Consider the following 24,595-nt stretch of genomic DNA (forward strand, 5'->3'; position numbering starts at 1 on the left):
CCTAGCACTCAGGAGGCAGAGCCAGGTGGATCTCTGTGAGTTCGAGGCCAGCCTGGGCTACAGAGTGAGATCCAGGATAGGCACCAAAGCTACAAAGAAAAACACTGTCTCAAAACAAACAAACAAACAAACAACCACACCAAGATAACACATATGAGAGCAAGCAAAAGGTATTCCTTCAGAGTTTGCTATGGATCCATCACTTGCCTCAGAGACTCACAGAATCCATCACTTGCCTCAGAGACTCACAGGAAGGCAGGGTGAGAAAGCTTTGTGGTAGAAAAAAAAAATGATCTGAAGGTCAGCATCCCATGGGGGCTGTTTTGGAAACTGTGGTGGTTTGAAAGAAAACGTCCCCCAGAGGGTGTGGCACTATTAGGAGGTGTGGCCTTGTTGGAGAAAGTGTGTCACTGTGAGGGGGCCCAGGCTTTGAGGCCTCTTTTTTCTCAACCTTCCATCAGTGTGACAGTCAGTCGACTTCCTGCTGCCTTCTGGTCAAGATGTAGCCAGCACCACATCTGCCTGCACGCTGCCAGGCTACCCTTCATGATCATAATGGACTGAACCTCTGAAACTGTAATCAAGATACTCTCAACTAAACGTTTTCCTTATTCGAGTTGCCATGGTCATGGTGACTCCTCACAGTAATAAAAACCCCAACTAAGACAGAAATTATATTTGTTTTCTCATTTTCAATCCCAAGTAGAAGTATGGGGTCAGCAAGCATGAGGGAGCCCTGTCATAAACGGGCAAAAGTTGTCCCTTTCTTTGGTACCATTGATGAAGAAGTCTCAGACCTGGTCTTATTTTTTAATGAATGGACTAGTCGTCATTCCTTTGAAAAATTGTATCTCCCCAATCATCCATCCCATCTATATCCCCAGGCTATATCATCTTTCCAGGAGAGAACTTGTGGGTGGCTCTAACCTTCCAGATGCTGGGAGAAGGTATTTTTGAAAGAAATGCTTCAAGGGGCTGGCATTTCCTACAGGTAACTTGAGGCCCCGGCCTTCAGTCTTGTAACGAGGGCATCTGAGCTCTCTGGTTTTCGCATGGCGAGTCCAGAGCCCCAATCTACACCTCCCTTGTCATTAGGCTGCATTCCACCACAGTGTAGACATCCAGGGGCCACAGACAACTACATATGGGGGTGGCCTGAGGAGGCAGCTCAGTGGGGTGTTGTCTACCATACAATAAAACCCTAAGTTTGCCCTCAACACCAAACTGATTTGGGGGTTCGTGCCTGTAATCTCAGCACTCCAGAGATAGACACAAGAAGCTCAGAAGTTCAAGGCATTCTTCAGCTCTGAGAGGAGTTCTAAAACAACCTGAAATACATGAGATCCTGTTGAAAGAAAAGGGACAGGGAGGAAGGGAGGGAAAGGGGGAAGGAAGGTAGGAAGGGATGGGGGAAGGAGATTGTATATAGTCAACATGTCATCATTTGTTCTCATGAATAATTTAGAAACAGAGTTTGTACCACATGTAAGATTCTGCATTACACATGGACGGGGAACAAAGGAAAGGATACGGTGGACATTCTGTAACTACAAACTGGTACTAATCCCATTTTTGTAGCCATGCATCCTCCCAGATTCGCTTTTGTTGTGGTTGTTTCCTCTTGTGTGGTTCTCTTGCACCATGATGTGGGAAGTAAGTGATGTCCTGATACCCTAGGTTTTTGAACATCTTTTGCAAATCTGCCAATGAGAAATAAGCATTCTATACTAGTCTTCCATCTCCCCCAGTCTGGTGAACAGTAAGTGATGGCACACTGGTGATTCATTGAGTGCTATTTAGTTCATTCTGTCAGCTGTTTATTAATCTGTAACTTCCTGCTGAGATGCAGGGTGTGCTTTTTAAAGAAACCTTACACAGCACAAGTTTTATTTTGGGACCGGACACACTAATATACAAAGAGGATCTGCAAGAGTTTCAGAGTCCTACAAGGGGTTTTCTCGCAGCAAAAAGTTTTGTAATCACTCACTGGCACACCCAAACACTGTCCAGTTAAGTGGTAGTGTACAGATGGATGAACTCTCCTCAGCTTCAAGAAAATAATCATCTATGCCAGGGAACTGAAGGTAAGTACAATCTTGACATTCAAGGTCCATCTGAGAATCAAGAGAACTGGAATATTTTAGAGAATAGAAGGATGAGTACCATAGGAGACTCTAGAAGGGAGATTGATGAAGACTTTCAGCTAGTGGGTATCATAACAAAGCATCTCATTTTGGTGACCGTGGAGGGGACAGAGTAGACAAGGAAGAGCTGGAAGGTAGGGCAATGGCTTGACAGTTATTCAAAGAGTTTCTTGCAAATGGTTTAGGAAAGAGGCACTGAAAACTTGAGAGCACAGGGAGGAAGCGGATGGGAGAGTTGAGAAATTTTCATTAAAAGACATTACAGGAGGAGGGTGAAAGAGGACCTGAATCAGGGGCTGGCTTAGAATTCTTGGTGGATGGTTCTGTCTTCAAACTGAGTGGAAGAAGAGAAGAAGTGTGTTTAGGTGATGTCTGTGGGGATAATAGACTCACTTTGGGGACTGATGATGTTTATATGCCACCTAAACTGTGAGTACATTATTTGGGGCTATCTACATCATGTAGGGACATCATTCAGCCACTGGACATTAAGTTTGCCATTTGAGAAAGAAGTGCGGACTAGAAATATGTAATAGAGCAACATCTACCAACTTGGAAATATTTTTTTCCTCCATAGAACTTCATGAATAGCTAGTGCTTCAAAGATACATGCCTTATGTTTTGAAAGTGTTTTATACTGTTGGGATACTCCAGATCACAGCACTTTCACAGTGTCAGCTTCTATGTTGGGTGTTGGAGATGTTAGAGGAGAGAGAAGTACAAACTGAATATGATCCATCAGTTGACCTTTAGACTGTTAGTGCCTACATGAAAGCATTACTTGTCTCTCACTATGAGAGGGCTTTAAAAATACACTAGCCATTCTATAGGAAACTGTTAGTTACGCTTATCTGAAGAACACTGCTGGGAAACTGTTAGTTATACCTTATCTGAAGAACACTGCACAATGAAGCTCTCCCCCCCTCCCCCCGCCCCAGTAATTCTTATGCCAGTCCCAAGAAAATGGGCAAAATGTAAGATATGTCTTTTACCATACAAGATGAAAATTTCCAGAATATCTTTTAGTGAGATTATCCTTTGTATTAGGGAATATGGACATAGCCTAACCCAGCTTAACCTAATCCTAGCTGTAACATCAATGCTAACTCTGGCGTGAAGCCTAGCCTGAAACCTAATACTAAAACTCAGCTTCATCCTAAAGTGAATTCTGATCCCCAACACTAATGACAAATCTAACCATAGCCCTAGTTTTCAACCTAAATGTAGCACAAACTCTAACTCAAGCCTTAGCTCCTTGCTTATTCCCTAAATAACCCTACAGGTGACATTTTAGGTGTTAACCTAATAGGTGAGGATGTTCTTTGGGACTCTACTAACTAGAAAAAACTAAAAGTTGACTTTCAGATTAAATAAGTAATTTCAAAGCAGGTTTCATCATAGAGTCTTTATCAAGATATCACTTCCCTGGCATTTCCAAAGAGGACAATCCAGGGTATAGTTTCATTTCTAAGTGTCTACAGGACACACTTGATTCTTCACTCTGCCATCAGTAAGTGGGGCTTAGGAAGAACCACTATAAAATTTTAGGAAATATTTCTAAGAAAGAAGATTTATGTGGAGGAAGTACTTTCACATATAGCTTTCACAAAGTATAAGCTAATCTTAATTTCAGATTTTAAAAATCTCCCCAAAGAGCAAGAGTTTTCTATTCCTAGAGCCTTTCAGAAGGGCTGGGGTCACAAGCTCTTCTGTTTACATTTAAATCCCAGTGAGACCCCACCTGGCTCTTGCCAGCTAGAATGTATCTCGATTAGACCGGTGATCACTAGGGTGATGTGTGGCATTTGGCTCTGGGATTTATAGGCATAAAGTAAGGCAACACACTGTACTGCACCTAGGAACTCACAGCCAAGCTGAGCAAGGAAAATGATTAACACACACAAGACAAGAAAGAATGAGATGAGACAGATAAAACTCAAATTCATAATTGGAAGATCATGAGGACACAAATGCTCCTAAGTGCTACAGTATGTGGCATACTCCTGGATACTGAAATGACCCAACATTACAGATACCAATGGAAGCAGTAGACAATGTTTTCTCTCCTCTGTGTAGCATGAGAAACCAGAACTTTGTAACATATATTCAATTCTTCCCAGGCTCTTACGAGGAGCATAGAGCATTATTATTTGCATATGCAGAAACAGGCTTGGTGGAATTTCTTGTTTGCCCCCTAATCCCCCAGCAAGAATGGTAGAGATTTGGACTCGTGTTGCATAATTTTGAATGTCACAGAAACTCATTCTGTTTCACCGAATAGATAAGGCATGAACTATGCCCTGGAGGACTGAGCAAAGCTTAAGAGCAAGTAAAATCACTTTTGAATTCAAAGGGAATAAGAGGAAGGCAGGAATCTGGGGATGGGATTGCAGAGAGATAGAAAACATGGATACAAATGGAAACCACTGGAAGATGTGGTGCTTTGAGTGCCAGCACAGGTAGTGATATTTCATGTAAAGCCACGGAAAAGCCAACGGTGTTTTGAAACAGAGAGCAGAACTAATGAAAGACGGATCTGTAGTGGTGACCAGGGCAGACTAGAAAGCAAGTCCTAGAGGCCAGCTGGGTGACTTTCAGGGGTGACATCAAGCGAGAGTCTGGAATGTGGTAGTAAACCTTAGTATAAAATTGAAATACATGGGCTTATGGGGCAACAGTTAGAGGGTAGGGTAGTGTTTGAGTACAGGGGGTGAAGGAAGCAGAAAAATGAAAGAATTCCACAGTTTTAAAAGCTAGATGGAGGCAGGCAAATCATGTGCTCTTTCTGGGTCTCTCAGGAAGAAGAATGATGGGGATGAGATCAGCCTCATGCAGACGGTACAGAAATCCGGTGCATACATGGGACTATTGCATGAATCCATCACTCTTAATGAATAAAAACAATTTCAAAATGGCAAGAAACATGATGTTTTCAATAACATTATTTATTATTTTCCCGACAGCTATAGGAAAAGGGAGGATCATTTTCTTTAAGGGTGTGGCCTCTGGGAAGTCTAGCATGCTCCGGCAGCAAGCCAAACACCCAAGAGTGTAGGAGCAGCACAAATTGAACTATGGCTATTTCTTTGTCGTTTGCTTTTTAATGACATAAAGTCGGGTAGGCAGGAAAGTGGGATGGATCTGGGAGGGGATGAGGAAGGGGTGAATGTGATCAAAATACACATGTATGTATGAAGTTTTTAAAGAACTAATAAAAATAAGTATTCTCAATAACCATGTGAATGAAGGAAAAGATTTGTTAGAAGGAGTTATCTTGGTGCTTTATATGACTAGATTGCATTACTTTGTACAGCTCTGAAATTTCCAAACTGGTCACAATGAGCCTTTATTTAGTTTTTATACTGAGAAAACCTTTAGGGACAGCTGTTAGTATTCAAAGAATTTAGATGTGCTATGTTTCAAAGCACATATCACACAATGAGCAAAGAAGGTGGGTTCATCCTGCACTGGCCTTCGAGAGTCGGAGTGGAATGGAATGGCTTCTGAGAATTGGCAAAGGAGGGGCGACCTTCACGGGAGACAGAGAACACAGCTCAGAAGACAAATGCAGCAATAACAGACAGAGCAGAGATGCGGCCTCAACTGGACGGGACCAGAGTCCTCGTCAGAGGCAGGCTGACCTTTGGGAGCTGTTTACATCTCAGATAAATACAGAATCGACTCCGGAAGCAGATAAGAAGACAGTTATGTCCCAGTTGCAAACAATACCTCACAAAATACTTCAGGGGGGTCGCTAACCTCAGGGAGAGCTCTGCTAGAATTCCTCCCATTGCCATCAGGACTGTAAAGCACTGTGATGCATGTGCATTCTTGAATAAAACCAAAAATCATCCACCCAGGGCCACTACAAAATATCTCTGTGGAATTAACTTAGTGAATTTATATTTAATGAAATATAATGTTTCAAAGAAATACACTCACATGTGTGTCTTTGGGGAAAAATAATAATTGAAAGTCTAAATTATGAATATCTTAGAATGATTTTCACCCATGCCAATGCCTGTTTTCCTGGCTGGTGAGCCGCTAACGGAGCACAAATCCACCACTCATGTGAGGGAATATGGAGCTGTAAACCATCCACCGGACTCCGGGATTTCGGCTACATGTGCTGCCTCGCATGACCTTGCACTCTACCACTTGAAGTGAAAACCATGGTAACTATCTCTGACAGATGAGTTCCCGACAATGGAGCCTTCCTTTCCACGCAGCTTTGATTTCACTTATTTTCGATCTGCTCAAAGTGCAGGAAGTTTTCCTCAAATTATTCTTTTCTTCTCCCCACAAAAAAAATTAGCCTTGCTCTTTGTTTTTGCTGCCCTCCTTCCCAATGTAGAACACCTCCAGGAAACCCCCTAAAATAACCAAATCTAGAAAGAGTCAAGATGTGGTTCTTTTCATCTGGGGACTGCTTGTTAGTTGACTTTCTATACACCTATCTGTGCCTGGCTCCTTGGCCATGTTCACATTTGAGGGGAAATAGTGAGCACAGGGAGCAGTGGAGGTGCCCAGATTCCTTGCCAGACAGTGTCCATGATTCCTGCCGGATCTTACAGGTACGGAATAAGCATAACTGCTCTGTATTGAGGTAGAGGATTTCCCTCAGTGATGAGATTTTTTTTTTACCCATTGGGGACTGTCAAAACAAACACAGCAAGATTGTCTGCTTATCTCTCCACACAGGAAGCGAGCAGCATTTGGAAAACAAAACCTCATATGCTGGTTGTAAAGTTTTAAAAGATGAACCTCAGACTATGTTTGCATCTTCAAAATATCAAAGGGGAGCCAGTGCTGGAGGAACATTTGACCTTATTTATAGAAACGAAATAATTCAACTTCAAATGGCTTTTTCTCCTCCAGCTCTCTCAGAGTGCATTTTAACTAGAATGGCTGTCAAAATAAGCTGCAACTTACCACACCGCATGGAATCAGTGTGACATCGGGACCTCCATAAGAGGCCACTGTTTGTCTAACTTTAGCTACCTCGTGTACTTCCTGTAGTGTGCTTTAGCTGGCGGAGCCGAAGGGTCCAATTACCCTCTGGCTAGCTTTGGGATCCTCTTGCTCTCTCTGCCGAGGTGTCTCCTTCTGCACTTATTACTTCTGGTTTGAAAGGCTTATTCTGTTGATGAACTTATATCAGCAGAGAGCAAACAGAGTCATCTCCATCTATCTGGAAAAAGAAAGAAAAAGAGTTTCTGAATCCTTTTGCGGATGGCAATTTCTACTTGCTTGATTACATGTACATTTCATACAATTTGCTTGAGAAGTGAGCCAAGACTGTGTGTTTTTCATCCATGACTTGGTGTGCAGAAGAGGAGGAAGATGACGAAGAAAAGACCCTGAAGATTTTGAGGGGAGAAGGGACTGGAGTTTCACTGTGTCGTGGAGCCTGCTGGGATAAACAGCCATTCACACACATTTTGCATTTTAAATTCCAGGCACAACCTGAAACCCAAAGAGGAACGTCTGTGAGGAGGTAGCAGACTCCAGCCTGGTAAGTCACTGGCACTCTCTGTGGAAGCCACTAGCAAGAAAGCAATTTAGGGGGAAATTCTGTCTTTTCCATATCCAGGGTTTTGTAGAAATAAGAATTCTCACATGGTGGGAGAGGAGCCTAGGAACTTTGTAACAAGACTGTTTGGTGCTTATTTTCCCTCAAAGATCCAGAAAAACAGTCATTTTATCAACCTCATTCTACCCTGGCATAAAGATCAAATTGTCTGTAGCATGGCAAGATTAAGAAGGTTAATGATGCAAATTTTGCCTTTCTTTTAAAATATTCCTAGATGTTGACTCTTGGTACCTAGGCTTTTCATGGACAAATGCTGAGGGATAGCATTGTATATGTGTTCATGTGTGTTTGTGTATGTGGGAGCACATGTACACATGTGTATGATGCTGAGAGATAGCATTGTATATGTGTTTATGTGTGTTTGTATGTATGGAAGTATGTGTACACATGTGTATGGAGGCCAGAAGACAACATCATGTGTCGTTCCTCAGGAGATGTCCATTTTATTCTTTAGAGACTGGAGCCTGCCCAGTAGACTAGGTAGGCTGACCAGTAAGCCCCAAGGATCCACCTGTTTCTGCCTTCCTGGGACTGGAACTACCAGTGTATGGCACCACACTTGCCTTTTGTATGTGGGTTCACATATCTGGGGATCTAACTCAGGCCCACAAGTCTTTAAGCAAGCACATCACTGATTGAGTTATCTCTGCAGCCTTAAGGGATGATTTTTTTTTTAATTAAAATTTTAAGTGTATCATTTTGACAAGAAATTTAATTTAAATACACTAATAAATTAGAATAGAAATTTTGCTTTTTTTGCCCTTTGTTTTATAATAGTGTTAGTGTTAAAGAGATAAAATCATCTGAAAAGCATTTAGCTGATGACAAGTCAATTATAAAGAAAATTTTAAGTGATAAAAATATTAGACTAAGACACCACATATATATTTTAATTGAGTAAACTTCAAAAAACAGTATTGCAAACAAAAACAAAATAAAACAACAAACCACAAAGAATATTTTATTTTTATTTATCTTTAATTCTCTCTAGTTTTATCATCAAACCCACTAAATTGGCTTTTATATGTCCTTTGCCCTCATCGTATCAATGAAGAAATATCTAAATGTGAAATTACTGCCATTTATTAGATACCAAAAAGAAAATTGTTCACTACACACACAAGTATCCCCATCTCCATGTGGATCAGTTGCTAACAACAATATATGTAACTGTTCTCTTGGAAGATGAGCAACCATACAAAGTAACGTAAGTTTATAAATAATTAGGAAAAATAATTTGACATCATGCAATCTTGTACTGTACCATGCTTGTTCCTAAGGAGAATAGACGCCATGATTCATGCAGTGAGTAGCAAAGGCTAGGAACTGTGTGGAAGGTAGACACAATGCCAGCTTCATACCTCAGCCGCGGTTAGGTAAGTGGACAGGACAGGAAAGAGGAGCACATGTAGCTGGCGGAGTTTGGGAGTGCATGGTACACTTCCACGGCTGTAATAGTACTAGATTCTTAGGAAAAATTCTTGCAGCATCAAGCGATATTATTTCTGCCCTTCTCCATCTGCAAGTTTTCATTTCCCTGAGATAGGGGAAGGGAGGGAACTTCCTTGGCCTCTTCAGGGCACCCTTTGTCCCCAAAAAGAAGGAACTAAAACTCTCAGTTTGGGATCCTAAGGAAGCCAGAGCAACGCTAGGGGAGGCCTTTGGGATTCTAGAGGGTCCATGTTTGAATGGGTCTAAGAAAACATGAGGAGTCCAGGCAATTTTGTGTTGAATTTCTAGACTATGAATTTTGCAAATATCAGTGGAAAAGGGACGTGCGTAAGTGGAAGAGAGAGGCTTTCACACTAAACCTGCCTTTGAAGCCAGAGCATCTGCCCAACATGTGCCGCCATATCTCTGACTCTTCATGATGACTTTCCAGAGGGTATCTGTGTGGATATGGAAAAGGACAGAGCCTTCTTCCTCTTTGTAAACAGATGTGGGTCAGCCAGGGAGACTCAAAAAGATGGCAACCGGGTTAGTCTTGGTGACTGAGCATCTTGGCCGTGAGAGGAATGGGGGTGTGTTAGGGTGACTGTGAGTTGGCAAAATGAAAAGACAAGTGGAGAATCAGAATCCAGGTGTAATGGATTGTAGGAAAGGAGAGAGGTATGTGATAGAGAACTAGATGAAAGGAAAAGGGAGGTTGGCTGCTGGGAGTGAAGAAGGCACCAAGAGAGCCAGAAACTTGTGACAGGAAGGACTTGTGATGGTCTGAACTGATTCTGCTAACAGAGTACGTGTCTGTATTCTGGGTGGACTAGCCATGGTCATGGTGCCCAAAAGGTAATAGAACAGAATGCCCAAACAATTAGACATGGCTAGGAAATACAGGATTTCTCTTTCGTGCCTTCTAACTTCTTACATACGTCTCCTAATTGCTGGGTCCTTTGCCTTGATTTTAGATGCCCATTCAGTGTTGTACTGATAGGTTTAAATGTCAACTGGACACAACCTAGAATTACGTAGTAAGAGTCTTAATGAGGAATTATGTAGAGCAGGTTGGCCTGTGTATATGTCTGTGGGGAATTGTCTTGATTGTTAATGGAGGTATGGAGATCCAGCCCCTTGTGGGCAGCACTAACCCCAAGGCAGGGGATCCCAAACTGTAATAGAGGAGAAAATACCTGAGATCAATAAGGATATGTAAATTATCTCTTTGATCTTGGTTATGGATGTGGCAAGACCAGCTGCTTGAATGCCTGTCATGATTTCCCTGAAATGATTCACTGTAACTTGGGAATGTAAGCCAAACAACCCCACCCCACACCAGAAGAGGAAGGGAGCCACAGCAAAGCTGCCACATGTTCATCCCCAGGTTTGTCATGTGACCGGAGTTAGGATCAGAATCTGTGCCCCCAGCAGCTATAATAAGCTGGGTTTGGCCACACATCTCCGATAGGCTAATTGAAAGAGCCAAATTCATAGTGAAAAACAGATGAAGGAGGTTAATTAAGTGTAGGTGCATCGGGAAATGGGGCAAAAAGATTCATAGACGGGCACAGCCTCCATCCACCCACCCCACCCCATCTATCCATCCATCTTTCAGGTCCTTAAATTAGGGCAAAGTTTTAATAGTAGGCAAGAGAAGTGCATAATTTAGTAGCCCATCACTGACCCGTCATTGCCTTCAAGGTGGTTAGATAAGTCATTGCTCTCCTGTGAAATTCCTTTCCTGGAGACAAGTTTCTGGCCTGCCCAGGTGTCAGCCTTTTCCTTCCCCTAGTGTAAAATTCAGGGGAGAAATTCCAATCAATTAGGTGCCTTTTTCAATAGTCCATGTAGCCAGTCTCTTTAGAACATCCTCATTCCTTCCAGGCATGCTGGTTACAGTCTGTTGTAGGGTTCCTCTATGTGTGGTGGATCCTGACAGCTGATTCTTCTGGGCAGTGAGAAGACTTTAATATGATTTCAAAAATATTCCTTTGGGTACCTCCAGTTGGACTCCACTAAGGTGGATGTTGATTTTCCTTGTGGACATCTTCAACGTCTTCTTTCCCCTCCAATCCTTTGACCATGGCCTATTCCAGACTCTTTCTGCCCAAATGAAGTAGGGCCCCTGGAATCAAGCTCAGGGAAACATCTTTAAAGGTTTTGCAAATGAGCCTTCCTGCTTATGTATGGGCCATTTGCTGACCCAAGCGAGGAGGTTGCCTCTGTACCCAGCCAGTGATGGAAGGTAATGTACTTCTGATGCCACCCTTCTCTTCCTCGCTTGCTCTGTGGTACAGACTGCCATGTCAAGCCTGTGGTGAGTGCTTTGCTGGGCCTGCTAGAGCTCCTCTCCCCTCCTTCCCCAGGGCAGGGTGAGGGAGGTGGGGAAGCTCAGCTTTGTAACATGTAACACGCCTTGGTGGGCTTTGGAATTTTATAGTATCTGGAATTTATTATTTTTCCATCTTTAAGGAAAAACTAAAACAAAACCAGCCAGCCACATCCTAATAGTTAAAAACAAAAGAAAAACAAAATAAGCAAACAAAAAATAAACAACAAAAAAAAACTACAAAGAGAAAGAAGAAATGCCCATCAAATACAATAAAATGGGCTGAGATACCACAAGATTTCGCAGGAAAACTTAATCATCTAAATAGTGAATCCAATATTGAATGTGTGTGAGCATGCACACATGTTCCTACTGGCATATGGATCTATGTGGGTGCGTGTTGGGGCCTGAGATTGAAAACAGGTATTTTCCTTAATCACACTGCACCTTGTTTATTGAGACAGGGTTTCTCACTGAACCTGGAACTCACTGATTTGGCTAGACTGCCCTGACCAGCAAGCCCCAGGCTTTGTCCTCCCAATCACAGGTTATGCTCAAAAACAGTTTATTCAGTGAAAGCTTCTGACACTTCAGGGATCAAATAATAGAATCAAGGTCTCCAAAACTTCTTCAAAGCCCAGTTTTTCTTTTAGACAAATTTGATCGGCTAATTAAGCTTAAAGGGAACTTCATAGAAAAAGATGAAATTGGAATATTGTTAAATTCTTAGAAATGGACTTTTAATTAGTTCCTGCAAATCTTTTGCATATGTAGTTGGTCAAAGTAAGATAATATCCTCATTTAAATTAAAACATTTTAGAAAATAAAAAACATTTTTAAAAATGGGTTAGATTTAATTTTGATATGTGGAATTTCTATCCATTGACTTACCTGACGTTCCCTTTCAAAACAAGGTCTAAAAAAACCAGATGAAGGTCTGAGACACCGTTTCCAATTTTCTACTTAAAAGTTGTTTGCTTTTGATGGCTGTCTCAGTATTTTCCTGTCTTTCAGTTTCCTCCTTGTTTGTTTGTGCTTGTTTTTGGAAACAGGGTCTCAATGTGTAGACCAGGCTAGGCTGGAAACCACAGCCACCACCTCCCTCAGCTTTCCAGGTGCTGGGATTTGTAGACACTAGTGAGCCACCACACCTGGCTTTTTCTCGGGCCTTTGGTTTGGAAATTAATGAATCGTGTTAATTTATGTCTTGTACTTTCAACAGCATGTTGTTGGCCTCTAGTAAGGACCTTCTTAGGGCTGCTTCTGGTGTCAGGACATGGTAGAGAGCCATGAGCTGAAAGGCAGTGAGAGATGACCGTTATAGCAAAGACCCCAACATAATAACCCATGGATTCACATACACCTCCCTCAGTCCCGCATCCCAGCGGCACTACACTGGTAGGTAAGTTTTAGAACACTTGAACTCTGAGGGAACACATTAAAATCATAATTTTGATATTATATTCATACTGAATGTTTTCATTTATACTATCTTGATTGTTCTTTAAGCCTACCTCACCAATTAGATAAGTGTTAGCTAGGTAACTCCGGCTTCATGTCTGACTGTGTCAAAGTAGACTATAAGGAACCTAGATTAGAGCACAGCATGTTAAGTTAACCAATAAATAACTAATAGAGTAAGAGGGCAGCGAAAGGCTTGACAGATAAAGCAATAAATTGTCTGGCCAAGCCAGACTCTTCTGTATATAAAATATGTATTTCTTAGATAAATCATAATCTTAGGAAATATCTCAGAAGCATTAAAACGGTAAACTTGAACTCTAGTTCATGAAGTAGTAAATATACCCGGGCAGTTGAGTTCTATCATGTCTTGCTCTGTACCGCACTACGTTGGTTATGCAAGAGCTAATGAATACTCTGCCTGTCTGTCACTTATGTTTAGAAATTAACGGCAGGCTGGACTGTGACTAAATGTGTATCCAAGGATTGAAGCACTACCCTTGACCTGGTGGCAGCTTTGCTATTGGAAACATAGTCCGCATTTTACACATTTGCAGATGGAAACTTTTCTGACAACCAGCCCTTTAAAAGACTGAGAGCATTCTAAGGGGTTGTTGCCCTTGTCAGGTCAATGTTGACATGCAAGCTATTTCCTCATTTCCAGTGAAACTCTGGTTTCTCAGAGCCAACTCTTTGATGGACTGTGTTGGAAGCAGTCAGAAAGCAGTCTGTATATTACCTGGTGACCCCCTCCTCCCCACAGACTTCTTGGTTTCCTTGAGCGCTCCATTGAGCTGGGATGGTTCCCCTCTTGTCTTGGCAGAAACCATAGCCTCCTGAGGGCTGTACCTGCAGCCTTGTGGCAGGCAGGCAGGTCAAGGGCACATGACAGCTCTGTCTGGCAAAGAGTCCCATACTGAAGGTAATCATTACCTTCCTTCAGCTGAGGCTACTCTTGTCCCCTAAGAGAGCAATTAACGCAACCACATTTTATGTTCAGAGCTAGGGTCCTGATCCACTGTGGTTTCTCTTTCAGACATAATTGATGATGCCAATAAACGTAACTCCTGCCTGAGTGTCTCTTGTCTTCACATTTTAAAGTGCTGTTAGGTCGGAGGTGCAGTGGTGAGAGGAAGCTGATCAAATCAATAGAGGTTCACATTTCTCCTCTAAGCTCCCTGTGGAAACCCCCTGGTCCTCCATTCCCTTCTCTCCTGGCTCCCGGCAGGAAGTGTGGCTTCCCAGGGTACTGAGAAGGGAGCAGTTGTGGTCTCCACGTGAAATGTCCCCTTTTGGCTCAGGTGTTTGAACTCTTGGTCTGTAGCTGCCAGTTGGAACCTCTAGGAGGTGGATCACTGCAGATCAGCCTTAAGGTTTAGCCTGATGCTACTTCCTAGGCACAGGTGGCTTCCTGACTCTGGAATCAATGCGACAAAGTGCCTCCCTCACACACTTGTCATCATGGAGCTAGTACTGCATGCCTTCCCCACCATGCAGACTGGATCTGCTGGGACTTTAAACCCAAATAAACCTTCCTCCCCTTGGGTTGCTCCTTGCCAGATAGTCTGTCCTAACAGGTAACTAGTATGTGTTTTCCTTCGGTCTCAATTTCTTTCTTTTCTACCATATACTTATTTATTCTTGGCTTCTTCTTGTCTTAGGGACTTTTTTTGTCTAAAGCCACATTTTTCATTGGCTTTCTGATGGTTTTGATCTTCCTCATTTTCCACCTCGTCTGCATTTGTTTCATTAATTTTACACTGTCCTCAACTCCTTCCAGCCTCCCTGTAATCATACACACCTTACCTTAGTAAACGAAGAAAGTGACTTTTTGTGATAAAGTCCTTAATCATTCTGTCATATTCTTTTAAAACGGGTCAGAACACAAGAGGGCTTCTTAGGAGGGCCTGTGAACTCTTGAGCAATTCCTATTTCTTGGTGCTTTAAATGAACTCATATTGAAAATTAGACCACACTGCACTATGCAATGTCTGTGAGCCTCTGTGGCCCAGTTTCTCCCTACAGGAGGGCGGCACATTCTGCTCCAATGAAATCATTAAGGAAAACATTTTGAGGTATAATTTTATGCTCATTACAAGATACCCTATAACTTCTGCTCACCACATGAGATAAGCCCAGGGTGTTTCCTTGGAGAAGCTTCTGCATTCTCTGAGTGTGTTCCCTCACAAATGTCTTCAAAGCTAGATGGCTCATTGTCCTGTTTCTGTGTGCAGGCTCCAGTCTCTTAGTTACGTCTCAAGTCAGCAATCTTTCTTCCTCTTCTTCTCTTCCCTTTCCTTCCTGTTCATGGGGCCGCTTTCCTAGAAACTGTTAATGACCCCTTCAAAATGCACTTTCTGCTTTCTTCCAGAAATTTAATTCTTCAGATGCTGGAGTCATGTGATCCGCTGGGGCAATGTGGCTTTCACAATAGCCAGTGAGTGCTTTAACTTGTAAATTAAAAAAAAAAAAAAAAAAAAAAAAGACACATGACACTCATGCAAATACTGAACAGAAAAAATAGAAACTTATGAAATAAGATATAAGACAGGGCAAGAGCCTGAGGGGGAGTCCAGAAAGCTCCAGAAACCCCAGAAGTCATCACAGCCTCTGAGGTCTAGAAGAAAAGAAATCTCAAACCCCAGCTAAGGGATTTAGCTTTTTAAAATTTCTTTCATTTTTTGCTGATTACATTCCTTGGTAAATAAAGTTTACTCCCGGTTCTCATTAAAAACCACACAAACTGTGCATTTTTTTTAAAGGGGAAGTAAACATACCGGTTACATCAGCCCCAATTAGCCCTTGCTTTTCCTTTTAGTAGATTCAACTTATAGAGAAATGGGGACATATGTAGTAATCTCCCAAGAAGTAGCTCTTTCATCACACATCTGGATTGTCGGGAGGGTCTTCCTGGACTCTGACTTCTTTTGTACCTCTGGGTTTGTTGAAAAGATTAGCACTGGCCTGAACTGATGTAAAATGGAAGGTCCTTGGTTGGGAAGGGTTGATTGTGTTTATTCTTTCCTTCAGTCTCCCAAATACTTCTATCACGTATATGCAAAACACAATCCGTTGTTTATTCCTTTGTGTTTGGTTTTGTTTCCCATCTAGTTTTCAAATTAAAGCACTCACTGGCTATTGTGAAAGCCACATTGCCCCAGCGGATCGCATGACTCTAGCATCTGTAACTATGGCACACGCCTCCTTAGGAATAACCCACTATGTCAGCGGTGTAGATGTGGTGTCTTTTTCTCAGGATCTAATGTTTCTTCAGGAGTCGAAAGGCAAACAGTCACGGACTGAACTAAAGACTGATTTTTTTTTTTGGTGCTGATGGCTAGTGTAGTCCCATCATGTTCCAGGTGACTGAATAGCAAACCTGAGAGCACACCCAAAAAATATGACCCACGGTGATTTTTCTCACTTAATTTATCCTGCTCTTACTGTAATCAGTAGTAAATAACAAGTATGTTCCTGGAACTTCGCCTGTGGTCATAATTGCCTGGAAGGTGTGTTAAAATGCGTATTGCTGGGCCTTCTTTCCAGTTTCTGATTCCGCCTGATCTAGGAAAGCCCAGTGATTTGCATTTAACAAGCTCCCAGGTGCTGTTTCTGCTAGTGTAGACAGTGCTTTGAGGAACTACTGTTCTAATTACAGCCCTCCTCGGGCAAGGATCGCACACAGTGGTTCAAATCAGCTTCTAATTTTACTCTACATTGTGCAAGAGAAAGAGCAAGATTACTCTGGGAATTTGCGATTTTGATGAAGAACACATATTGAAAAAGATGTTATTTTTAAAAAACTTAATATCTATTCTCTTAAGCTTCAAAGGATAGCATGGGCAAAACAGCAAAGCTTGGGTTGCTCAGAGGTAATCTCCAGCCAGTGTTGCTTTTGCTGATGGACCAGGATTCAGTGTGTGAGCTGGGCTGTTCTTCAAGCGGGATCTGTTATATAGAAAACCCGTTGAACCAGCAAGCCTGTTGTGAGGTCCATTTGAATGGTCTGCTTACAATCTGCATTCAGTTGGCTGTCATCCATACAGCTCAAAGGCTTGATGCTGTGTCCTTCTGCAGCCAAAGCACAAAACCAGCAGCATCTTCCTTGGAAAATTTTACCTCTAGGATTAAAAATCAACCAGGATTCCCCGAATTGCTATTCAAAGAAATATTGCAAACATGTTTTTCCTGATCTAGCTTTACTTTTCTTCCCCTTATCTGTTAGGTATTTATGGGTTTGAAGCATCCTTAAGGTGTTTGCCTTTTCATTTTTTCCATATGAGGTCACATCTGTCTCTAAGGAACACAAAGAGACAAGAGATCAAGCGGCTGTCACAAACACAAGTTCAGACCTTACAAGAATGAACAAGGGCTGAAGAGATGGTTCCATGGGTAAAGCATTGGCAAACATGTGTGAGTTCTGAGTTTGGATCCTTAGAGCCCTTATAATCCTGGACACAGTATTGCATCTGTTATCATAGTGTTTCTACCACAAGGAGGGAGAAGGAAGGAGAGTTGCTGCAGTTCAAAGGCCAACCAGCCTGAGGTATCTAGTGGCAAGCAGGAGACCCAGTCTCAAACAAGGAAGAAAGCTAGGACAACACCCAAGGCTCTCCTTAGCCAAGCATGCCGACACTCACATCCACACACAAATATGCACAAAGATAAGCATACAACCCATCACATGCACATTGAAGACAAGATCGAGACAGAGAGACAGACTGCTGCAGAATCAAGGTGCTTGGACTGTAGAGGCCAGTTCAACAGAGCCTTGGAATATAAAGTGGAAGAGGATGAGCCACACATCACGGAGGGAAGAGGAACTTCACAAACTCTGTCTGTGGCACTTGCTATACAGAACTGAGGAAGAACAGCAGGGCTAGTTTGACTATTAAGCACACAGCGGCAGAAGTGCCTGCACATTATTGTTATTTTTTCCTTCCAAACCTCTGGAGTCGTGCAGCATGACATACACATCCAAAGGCTGTGGAATCACTGTTGCTCAGCGCAGGTTTTAGGTGAACCAACTGGCCCAGCGAACAAGCCAGGAAAGGAAAACTTGGCAAAAGAAATGAACCATGTACTGTGTGGTTCGGTCATTCTCTTTCTTGACTACCTCGCCTGGCTTCTGCCTCTTGGATTTTCAAGTGGGCACGGGGCACAAAGATAGATATTGCCATTAGGAAGGAAGTAGGGAGCAATGAGGAATCTTTTCAACATTGGTTTCTTTCTTCATTTTTATCTGTTTTTTTTTTAACCATGCTTTTCTTTTTTCTAAATAAAATGATCATAAAACTTCATCTGAGGAAACTTTCTGTCTTCATAATTTGACTAGAATAGATCTGTTCTCAGTTAGGTTTTCCAGGTTATTCAATCTGTGCTTTGTCTCCCACCCTCACTCCCTCCCTCCACTCAACCTTCCATCCTCCCCCCCCTCCTTCCCTCCCTCTGGTAGTTAGCTTTAAACCCAACCTAGGCTCACCTAGAGAGTCTCACCGAGTTATTGTCTACATGGGGTTTACCTGTAGGCATGTTTGTCAGGATCATCTTAATTGATTTAATAGATGTGGGAAGACCCAGCCCATTGTGGGCAGCCGTTCCCAAGGCAGATAATCTTGAACTGTATTTGTGAACAAGTCAAGCTGTGCACATGGCCTGTGAGCATGTATTCATTCATTTCTCTCTGCTGTTAACTGTGGGCATGATGTGCCAGCTGTCTGAAGTTACTGCCTTGACTGACCCAGAATGATGACTGTCACTGGGAATTGTGAGTAAAAATAAACCCCTTTCTCCCAAAAGTTCATCTTTTGTCAGGGTATTTTATCACAGCAACAAACATGAACCCCTCCCCATCTCTTTCCTTTTCCATTTTTGATGGGGGGAGGATTTACTCAACTGTGAATGCTCAAATAATACAACTTTTCCTATTGTCCTCTCTGAAATATGGCAAAAGATAAATGTTCTACCAACACTCATTGCAAAAATCAATAAGAAAATGTGATTTTGAATGCTATTTTCATTTTTTGGACTATGAATCAAGCAAGACTCTTCATGATAATAGAGAATATAGGATCTTGCCTCATATTTTTAGTAGATACTAAATTATTAATGGTCCCTTCTCCTACCAATTTGATATTGTAAAAACTGACAATGTATTTTCACACTTGTCCTCAATTCAATGGCTTATTATATATTAGTATATATAATAATTTAATATATATTTTAATATATATGATATATATTATTAAAACAGAGTTTATTGTGTCTGACAAAAGGGTAAATTTTTTTCTTATAAGCTTGTTAGGCTTTTAAATTTATATATATGTTGATATATCTCAACATCCTTTGAAAATAAGTAGACTGAAGACTGGGAAGCAAAACAATTAGAAAACAGAATAGATATAAATTACTAATGAGCTATTAGTGAGTGGGTAATATTACAAGCCTGATGTAGAAAATGCAAGGTAAAGAATTATCTTTCTTTCTTAAGACTGCATATTTGGAGCCCCATAAATATCCCCTAACAAATCCAGCTGGTCTTGACATACCACACAGCCTTGTCCTGGATTGACATCATGTCTAACAGTGAGTCTGAGATGTGATTACTCAGGAGGTTGAACAGGCGTGTAGTTCTATACTGTTCAGGAAATGACCCTGAGTGAGCACTGAGGGGTGAGACACTTCTCCATGCACTCTGCATGGTACATGCTTCATGATGCACTCCTGGGGCAGTTAAGATTCATGGACTGTGGTAATGGCATCCCTCACACCTTTGCAGGAAAGGGCTTTACTTTACACATGGAGATGCAGAGTATGAGTCTGGCAAAGATCCCATAGAACCTGGCATTCTGGATGGTGACAGAGAACCCAGTAGAACTCAGCACTGGCTTTACAGAAGATGTTATAGAGAAGCCATGTCAGGTGAGGACCTGAGTACTGGGGCCTTTGGGGTTCAGTCCCTGGGGTCTTGCTGACCTGATTTGGGGGATACCTGTTGTGCCAGCCTTTCTCAATAGTGATTGCACTCTTCCTGACTTTAACTATAGTGTGTCAGAATGAGGCAGAATGGTGATGATACATCAAGCCATGATTTCCAATAGAAAGAAAACTGAGAAGAGTATAAAATATTGGACCTGTTTTTCTGCTTGGGAGGAAGACACATAAAGCCACTGAACTATATATTGATTGATTTAAATGCATCTTCTTATCCACAGGCTAATCTGTGCTCATTGGCTTGATGATCCCTTCAGAAGACTAGACTTACACATCCCTTTGCTTTCCCTTTAGACTCTGAGGTAGGCAAGAACAGGGAGACAGCCTGGTGGTGAGGGCTCAGAGAAGGGACCAGGTTAACTGAGACATGCTGCCTCTTCAGACTTGTAGGCTACTTTAATTTATCAATGATTATGGTAGAAATACAGAGGGTGGGAAAGAAAGTACAGATTTTGTTTCAATGTACTGATTATTAGAGAATGTCTTGAGCAGAAGCTGAGGTGCCTGGTACTCACCACAAAATCATAATATGTAGAGAAGAGAGGCTTTCCTCTTGCCTGTGAACTTCATGGGACACCACAGAATTTCACCAAGTGAGGAGAGTCTCATTTTGATAAATTTAATATTTACTTAAGGGGGTGAAAAACCTCTGAAATCACTGTTATTTATCTTAGTAACTACAGTTTGGGGGACTCTCTTAAGCTTTGTGTGCTAGCTTTGTGCCTCCCTGGCTTTCCCTTGGTTCCACTAGGGCAAAAGTGCACACTCTCTTAGTGTGTCAGACTAATAGAGAAGGGACGTGACCTATGAGGAGGTGACAGAAAGCTCATTTCTCAGAGCAGGGCAGAGGCCAGGGAAGCCAGACTGGACTGGTTTTCCATTTGCAGTGAGCACATGTAAAGTGTAATCATGTCAAGAATAAGGAGCTCATGGAATCTGTGTGTACGTGTCTTCTTGTGTGTGCATGTGCAGAGGCCGGAGGACAGCCTGAGGTGTCGTCCTTGGAAATGCCGTCCACCTCCTTTGAACAGGGTCTGTCACCGGCCCAGAGCATAGTCAAATGTTCTGGGTCTCCGACGGGCAAGTTCACCCTGTTGAGCGCAACGCTCACTTGAACCAGTCGCAATAAGTCTCTTTTTATTGGTTCTGCTTTTCGGGAGAACTCTGACTCCACTGACTCTGATCTAGGATGCCTCCCACCCACACCCAGCCAGCAGGCTATTGATGATATTCACATCCTTGGCGCAGAGCAGTGCTGCCGAGCCATTCAGTGCTGGGGCTGCCAAGGAAAGTGAGTTACATGTATGGCAGTTCACAATGGAAAGACTAGAGCTGACGGAGAGATTTTTATGTAGAAGGTGGGCTTTCAGCTATTTTTTTTAGGATCAAATGCAAATATGCCTGAAAGTCATTTAATGGCTATAAAGTTTCCATAATGGCATCGGATTATATTTATATTAAGATCGATTGTACTGCACACAGAATGATGATACTACTTATGCAATAAAATTGTAATAATTGTATTAATAGTTAACTGTATGAAACATTTGAATGCTAGGCACTATGATAAATATGTTACACTGGATATTTCCTTCATAAATATTGGATAAGGATGAGATAATGTGCGCACAGATTCACACCAGGGAATCCGAATGCATAGCCAATGGCTGTAGGAATGGCTACCAGCTGCTCAAATGGGGCTCTAAGGATTAAGTGCTCTGGCCTGCCACAATGAATTCCACACATTCCATACAATCCTGTTGTTGTTGGAGCAGCGCTGGCCTTGTGGTCCAGCCAGAGCCACTCATGTACAAAGAAAACAGCTCCCTGACTCCCAGAGTAAGCACTACTTTTGTCTTCTTAGAAGGAGAGAAGCCCAGTTCCGTCAGGTTCTTCCAACAGCCTACTCTTAATTTTCCACTGCCCTTTCCCCCGGGCCAGACCTGGGAAGGCTGATAAACACAGAGGTAAACTCGGGAGGTCATAGACTAAACACGACTCTGCCCCGGGAAGGAGTCAGAGGCGCTCAGCTTTCCGCTGGCAGGCAGTTCTACTCTCTCTGTGTCTTGCTGAGCTTTGGGGGAGGTTAAAAGTGCCTCTCTTCAGGTTGTCACAAAACCAGGGGTTCCATGGGATGGGGGAGATAAAGGCACAAGCGATACAAAATAAAAAACTGATAATGATCACAGCAAGCCAGGAAGCATCTCCCACCCCTGGGCCTGTATTAGGTGGAATGAGGTCAAGGCCAACATGAGGAGTGTGCTGTAGATGAATCTGACTCTATGTCTTCCCTTCTCCTGGGTTGGCTCTTGCCATTGGCTAGCCAGAGATGAATGTCTGGGCTGGTTTATGGTTTTCTAGACAAAAAAAAATGAAGAGTTTCCACTTTTGTTGCTTATGTGATGAAGGGCACTGTATTCCAATCTGAACTTTGATGAGGTCCTTCAGGGTTCACCATACTTGTGTCTATCAAATTAAAGAACCCAACGAGGCACTGAACCCCAATGAACTAGAGATGGTTGATCTCCCAACACCCAAAGGAGACAGAAAACAGAACCTAACAATGTAAATGGCCAACAGGTTGGCAATGGCTAGGCCTCTACACAACTTTGTTACCAGTCTCCCATGGCTACCAGGGTCAGGGACCAGGGCAGCAGACTAGCAGCAAGAAAGGAATCAATAATTACCACAGAACATCAGGTTGCACATCTGGGAGACAGGTAGGGCTAATTCCAGGTCCAACTCTGCCTTAAAATTGTCTTATGGCCATTGGCAGGTGAAACAGCTTCTCTAGCTTCAGCTTTCTCAAGGTTAAAATGATAGAGCCGTGAAAAATGACCTCCATGCACATTCCCTGAAACCAGAGGGTATGGCTCAGTATTGTCTTGGTTCCCAGAGCCTAATGCTATGTCACTATGGGTTCCAAGTCTCGACTGCTGCTGGTGTCCTTCAAGCACAGAGCAGAGAGCATCAGCTCCAGGACATCAGAGCATTGGCCACACGGCTGGGCATCTGGGATTCTGACAAGGCTATGATAGGCAGAAAGTTATTGGCTTACCTCATACCATGGCACACACCACTAGTAAAGCAAGATATTTTCCTCAAAATCCCTTTCACCTCAGAGCTCCTAGAAGACACAACACAACTAATACGTAAGATCAAGCCTAGCCAGGTATTGGTGGTGCACACCTTTAATCCCAGCACTGGAGAGGCAGAGGCAGGCAGATGGGAGTTGGAGACCAGCTTATTCTAGTTACACAGTGTAGCTAGAGTTTTCCTGCCTTGCCCACAGTCAGGACAAATCTTTGTCACCCACCAGTCCCACAGCTGCTCAGACCCAACCAAGTAAACACAGAGACTTATATTGCTTACAAACTGTATGGCCATGGCAGGCATCTTGCTAACTGTTCTTATAGCTTAAATTAATCCATTTCCATAAATCTGTACCTTGCCACGTGGCTCATGGCTTACCGGCATCTTCACATGCTGCTTGTCATGGCAGCGGCTTGCAGTGACTCCTTCTGCCTTCCTGTTCTTTCTTTTCTCCTCTCTGTTAGTTTCGCCTATACTTGCTGCCTGGCCACTGGCCAATCAGTGTTTTATTTATTGACCAATCAGAGCATTTGACATACAGACCATCCCACAGCAACACAGAGAAACCCTGAATTGAAAATCCAATTACAAATAAAATAAAATAAATAATAGTAGATTTGCTAGATTCAATCCATCGCCCCGCCCTCATCTCTTTCTTTGCAACTCAATGTTCTTCATTCTGTAGCATGAAAATGAACTGCTTTTCAATGGGAAATTCAGCTCTTATAGATGACCGTATTTTAATTAGGGACTTTAAGTAATTGAATTACTTGGGTGATGGTGTTTGTGTTATTATATTAATGAAGAGGTATGTCCTTCTAATTTAGCACTGGGTAAGTAAGTAGTAATGCATTTACCACATGAACATATTACTTAGAGAAGACAGTCAGAACATGCCTGGGCCTCTCTTTGGTCCATGGAACACATAGAAAGCAGTTGCTCATGACACTGTGATAATACTGTTTTCTCAGTTCTGAGTAATGCTGTTACTCGAACCTCCTTTGGGAGATTTCCACAGCCTAACAGAGTTTCCAGCAGTTGGTACCAATTATCTTTGACTTAATCTACTCACTTGCTTTCATTTATATTGCTTTGCAACAGTCTTAGTTATTCACCCTTTTCCTAGAAAATGCTCACCATGATTATGGAAAGGCAGCTGTAACATCCCTTCCTGACCAGGACTAAGAATTCTTCTGAATGTGTATATCCCAATTGGGTTACAAATTCTTCTGGGATGTAGTGCATCATCTCCCATGAATTTTTCATACTCTTCCTGGAATCATTTCCAGGTTACCTACACCCGGACAAATGTGCTGCCTATCCACAGTAGCATCCAGTCCTGGTTGACTTTCTTCTGTCGACGTGATCATACTGTCTGGGCTGGTTCTTGATTCCCTTTCCTTGACACTTTGAAAATCCATATTTCATGTTTTCTCACTGAAAGATGGTTCTTCTCATCGATCACAGCTAGGAACAGAGAAGATAAAACATTTGAAGAAATATTAGTTCCTCTTCTCACTGTTGTGGTCAAACATCCAGAACAAGCAA

General features: G+C 42.4%; 1 protein-coding gene across 2 annotated transcripts in view; it reads left to right on the forward strand.

The window, feature by feature from the left end:
- Positions 1-1,936: 1,936 nt before the first annotated feature.
- Psd3 (pleckstrin and Sec7 domain containing 3) overlaps positions 1,937-24,595 on the forward strand; it is a 539,468-nt gene continuing 516,809 nt past the window's right edge. For both annotated transcript variants that reach the window (XM_076553255.1, XM_076553257.1), the window contains exons 1-2: positions 1,937-2,084; positions 7,604-7,659. The gene's annotated coding sequence lies outside the window, so the exon portion shown is untranslated. The remainder of the gene's footprint in view (positions 2,085-7,603; positions 7,660-24,595) is intronic.

Source organism: Peromyscus maniculatus, chromosome 17, assembly GCF_049852395.1.
Source record: "Peromyscus maniculatus bairdii isolate BWxNUB_F1_BW_parent chromosome 17, HU_Pman_BW_mat_3.1, whole genome shotgun sequence".
Taxonomy (NCBI): domain Eukaryota; kingdom Metazoa; phylum Chordata; class Mammalia; order Rodentia; family Cricetidae; genus Peromyscus; species Peromyscus maniculatus.